Source organism: Pelobates fuscus, chromosome 2 (assembly GCF_036172605.1).
Source record: "Pelobates fuscus isolate aPelFus1 chromosome 2, aPelFus1.pri, whole genome shotgun sequence".
NCBI lineage: Eukaryota > Metazoa > Chordata > Amphibia > Anura > Pelobatidae > Pelobates > Pelobates fuscus.
The window spans coordinates 398,315,823-398,321,125 of record NC_086318.1 but is presented as its reverse complement, the minus strand read 5'-3'; positions in this window follow the sequence as shown (position 1 = coordinate 398,321,125).

Below are 5,303 nucleotides of genomic sequence, written 5' to 3'. Positions count from 1 at the left end.
CCAATTGTTTTTGTGTCTCCCCTAGAAGTGACTTTACACCAAGCATGTCAAACTCAAAGGCTAACACGGGCCAAATAAACAAGGTTTAAGTGGATGTGGGCCAAAAAAAAAAGTCGGTTTTCATAAAAACGTTTGTTTTTGTTTTAGAAAAATACAGTATAAAAAAAAAGTAGCCGAACGGTCACTGGATGTCATCACGCTAGTAAGGCTTCAAAGTAAACAAAAGATCCAATTTATTTTTAAGGAGACGTGCATTTGCATATAACCAATGTTTCAGCCCAACTACTTTGACATATTAAGAAAAGTTTGGTAATGGGACTGAAATTGTGAATGTATGCTGTTGCACAGCTGTAAAAAAAACCCAACAAATTACGTTATCTTGTTGATTTTGAAGTCCTATGAGTGTGTATTTCACTTTGGCAGAGATCATCAAACTTGATGATCTCGGCCAATGCAATGCTTTCCTGTAGGAAAATATATTGTGCATGTGTGGCAAAAAGCTGCGCGGCCAATCAGCTTCTCCGTGGGGAGCGTTCAGTGCCTCTATGCAGACCCAATCTAATACACTGCTGCTTCCCCCATTCTAATACATTGCCCTTAAATCCAATACACTGCCCACTCCCTCCCCAATTTAACACACTTCCCTCTCCCACCACTCTAATACACTGCCCCTCTCCCCCCCCCATCGCCACTCTAATACACTGTCCCCTCCTTCCTCCAATTTAATGCACTGCCCCTTTCCTCCCCCAATTAATACACTGCCCACCATCCTACAAGCCCCTCCCTCAAATTACACTACACCGGAAGGTCCTCCAAGCCCCTCTTCTACCTTAAGATGAGCCGCCTGTCCTCCAGTTCTAGCTCTTCTCTGCACACTGCGAGCAGGAGGGAAGACGAGTAGTTGGCCTGCTCTGCAGACAGACAGACAGACACTCTGTGCACTGTAGCGGGAGCATGCAATCGGCAGTGGCAGGGAAAACCAGAATTAGCTGCAGCCAGAGCACAAAGTGGTCCCAGGTCAGGCGGGCCACAAAGATATTCATTGTGGGCCGCAAGTTTGACATGCTTGCTTTACATGATCTGCCAATATGTCGGGTCCGGTAAGTGCCCAGTGAGGAATGCAGACATGAATTGGCTAGCTTAATGAACAAACACAAACTGATTGGAGGAAAGAGACAATGGCTCGTAATGGGACTCCAGACCCCTAATGCACTTTAGCTTGCTGAAACGTTGTGTGTAAAGTGTCCTGTTTTCTCAATTTATAAAAAAAGGCATATTTCAATAGAAATTTACACTTTTATGCATTAACCTGGTTACACCCCAACCCCCCCCCCCCCCCCCCCCCCCCAACTTTACAATCAGACAAAAGGTCCTGTTACTTTTTAGTTGTTAAGCTCAGTGGAGCTCAAAGGCAGCAATTGCTCAGAGAACCTGCCTTGCAAAAATTTCTCATTGAGCTGCATTTGGGAAGTCTCTAATTGGACAGCCACGGAAACTCTGGGCGGGGCTAGAAGAGGAGGGTTTGCAAAGGCCCCAGACAAGAGATCTGCAGGTTTTGCAAGCTGTTTTTAGATATTCCAATGAAAAGAATGCATAATTAAATGCAAGCAAGTTTTCATTTGGGGTATTTCTACTAAACAGTGATTTTATTCATGTTGTATTTGGGCAGTGGAGTGTCCGTTTAATTGCAGACAATTTAAAAAGGATTGCCACAAGACAGTATTACAAACCAACTGATGAAACCGGACCTACAGCAGAACACGTTCTGTTTAGAGGACTACACTATTTCACGTCTGTTTTTAAGTTGGTTTATTATGTTTTTTTTTTTTTTTTTTGCATTATATAAATATGTTCCATTATCAAAGTGAAGTGGGTCCCGCATGTGCTATTGTACTTAATGTTGGATGAAAGAGTTGATTAAGTGCCACCCCTCATTGGCACTGAATACTGGTTCAGCCTAGAGCCAGAGCCATAAGGTGAGGAGTATAAACATGAATAATCTGCTCTGCTATTACATGTGTTATACTGCACCATTTGTGGTATTCTTTAGGTTCTTTTTTTGGTAATCCGGAGGCATCACTTTCGAAGTAAGGCTGTGCGCTGCTACAAAGGTGCAGAAGCTCATGATTTGAGCCAATCCCATAGGCTCTGTTATTGTGAGTGGGCAATTTGGTTTTGAACAGTATTAGAATTATTTTACTATACTGTACTACACTAGTGTGTTGTCTTTCTTTTTCCTTATGGGGGTTCTTGCAAACATCCTTTTTAATGTTGAAGGGTGAGTGCTGCACTTACCTTTGAATATTTTATGTTCAACCGTAGTTTGTAGTGCATCTGGTCACTGTTAATTATATTGTTTCACTTAATTTGGTGTGTGGTGTTTTGGGAAGCACCCACACTGTAGTGGTAGCCGTTTTTAAATGTGTACATATACATTTTTAAGCACCTTTTTATGTTTATTTTATGGATTAACTTCTGTCTTTGTATCACAATCCTGAGTTGTCCTCGAAGCCTAGGCAAGCCCACCCACTCACACCAATGGGTAAGGTTTTCTTTTAAAGCATTCTATGACAAGATCTGCTGCTGTTTGATTAAGCCATTAGCATCCAAGTCTCCAAAATACCACCTGTCTTAACAAAGAGTAGATTTGGACTATGCAAGAACGGGTGGGGACAGAGTAAGAATTGTATAGATTTTCATTTAACGTATATGAAATAAAACAATTCCACAAAATAGCAATTGTAAATATTTTCATTTAACGAGAAATTCTTGCAATAAATGTTTAATGTCCTATAGTAGCAAACAGCTGAATAATGAACAGCATTACAGTAATACAAATGTTTCTTATATTTGGTTGTAAATAGGAGTGATCACACAGTCCATTCAGATATTATCATATAAGTGCCACTGGTCTTGTAGTCCATTCTCCTCTGGAGATGGAAAATTCCTATTGCTTGGCAATATTCATTATACTATTCAATGTAAAGCAATTTAAACAGAATTTCTCAGTTTAAGTTTGTGTCTTTTGGTCGAATTCCAGTGATAAGTCTGGTGACTGCCTCCAATTTGTGCAAATACAAACACGTGTTAGCTAAGAAGATTATTTTATGGGTACCATGTTCTAATTTAGGATCGTGAGTTGGCTTCAAATTTTCAGGATCTCTTCACGTTTGTGTTTTTAGTCTCAGCCTGTTTTATAAATTAACTTCTTATGTAGGACAAGCATAGGGAATCTTCAGGAAATTCAGCTGCTGTGGACTGCTACTCCATGATGCTCAGTCAACGTTCAAGCTTGTATTATGATCTCCAGACCTCATCTGCAACGGATTGCATTGTGGTTGATGGTTGATTGAGCATTGTGGGGTTTGCGATGTCCATGCAGCTGGAGCACTAGTTATTGACTGCCAGGTGCTTGTAAAGTTCTGGTTTTTTTTTTATTTCTGATGAAAAAGTAATGAGGTACATTTGCTTTTTCTTATATTTTAGCTTCTGTTAAATAGAAAGAGACACAGGGGTTAAAGTGCTATATAAAATGTGAATATTTGATACTAGAGAATTGAAATTTTTACAGAAACTCGCTAAGCACCACTCAAACCTATTAAATGCGTTATGTATTTTATTTTATATTTATTATAAACTATATAACAAATTTTGGTCTATTTGGTAATCCCTAATTGATTCCGTAAGCAATGGCTGTAGAATTCTATAGTGACTTTTGACTTGATACAAAAGTTAATTAAAATAATTGTCTTATTCTGATGTTTAGTTGCTTTTATCATTGTGCAATGTTTATATAACTTGTAAATATCCTGTGTTATCAGTAGTATAGATAAAACAAAATGGTAGAATAATGACCCCAGGAGGGTCGAAACGTCTTTTTTTTTTTTTCTTTTCTTTTCACAGATCATGTATTTCATGATACAGTAAACAATTTTTTGCACTGAAATTAAGTCCTAGTGTGCTCCCTTTACTTGTCTTTTTTATTATATATAACGCGGGATTGCACCTAGGCACTTTGGTTTTGTTAAATTAATCTACAGGAAGAGTGCCCTGCCTATCTATTTTTTGAATATATATATATATATATATATATATATAACAGGATCTTCAAGAGAGTACTCTCAGGACTCTGAAGTAAAATTTAACTTTTAATAAATCTAAATAAAAAAATTGACGTTTCAGTCTGTTACACACAGACTTTCATCAGAGTCCTGAGAGTGCTATCTTGAAGATCCTGTTCTATACTTTGCTTGACAAGCACCGGGCAAGTACTTTTTCATTACATGGAGTGCAAGATTATTTTCTATTTTTATATATATATCCATCCATATATCCATATGATGGATATATATATATATATATATATATCACCAGTCGTATTTCAAGCGTTTGAATTTGTAAAGTACAATCTCCCGTAAACAATGTCTGTAACATGAGCCATTAAACATGCTCTATGAAATGGTTGCAAGGTTAAGGAATATAATGAATCTATACATAGTAAAGTATTGAATCATTTATGAGATTTTAACATCTGTTTATACAAATATGATGGAACAAAGTGATCAACTTTGCAGGCAGCCTTTAGATGTCTACAGTTTAGGGAGCATCAGAAATTCTAACATAATCCTTTACAACCATCAATTGTTGTGTGTTAAAAGGTAATCCCCAGCTATTATTGTGTGATTGAGGTTGCCACCAACTCGTGATCCTAAAGACATATGATCTTCTTGAAAGCGTTGTGCTGTAGTACTCTAGATTGAGAGAAGTCCAATTTGATGTCTGGAGGCCATTTGTGCTACTGAAGGTCCTTTACATTGCTTATTTTACACCTGATAAAGGTGAAGCCCTCATCATTGGTCAATATTTCTTATGATCTGACCTCCTATGGACAAAGATTTAAGGTCCATGCACCTCTGTTCCAAATGGGACAACAATGAGAGCTAAGCCATCCTTGACGTCTGGTTTGAGAGCAATTGCTATAGCTCAGTGACCATAAACTAATCTTTTAGGGCACCCAATGGTCAAGTTGCTTATATTCCCATTGGAAACAAAACTATAATCCCCAAATCCTATGTCATTGAAAGTCTATAAGGACTGGCCCAGGACGTCTGCTCAAGACCATATGGGAAAAAAATTGGAAATCCCAGAATCATAAGTCACTTAGAGTCCTTAATAACTCGGCTTGGAACCTCTACGTGAGACCATACTGCAATGCCCATCAACTTGAAATATAATCCTGGCAGACAGCACATACTGTTGTTGTTTTTTTTTTAATTATTATTATAATAATTACTATCATAGTC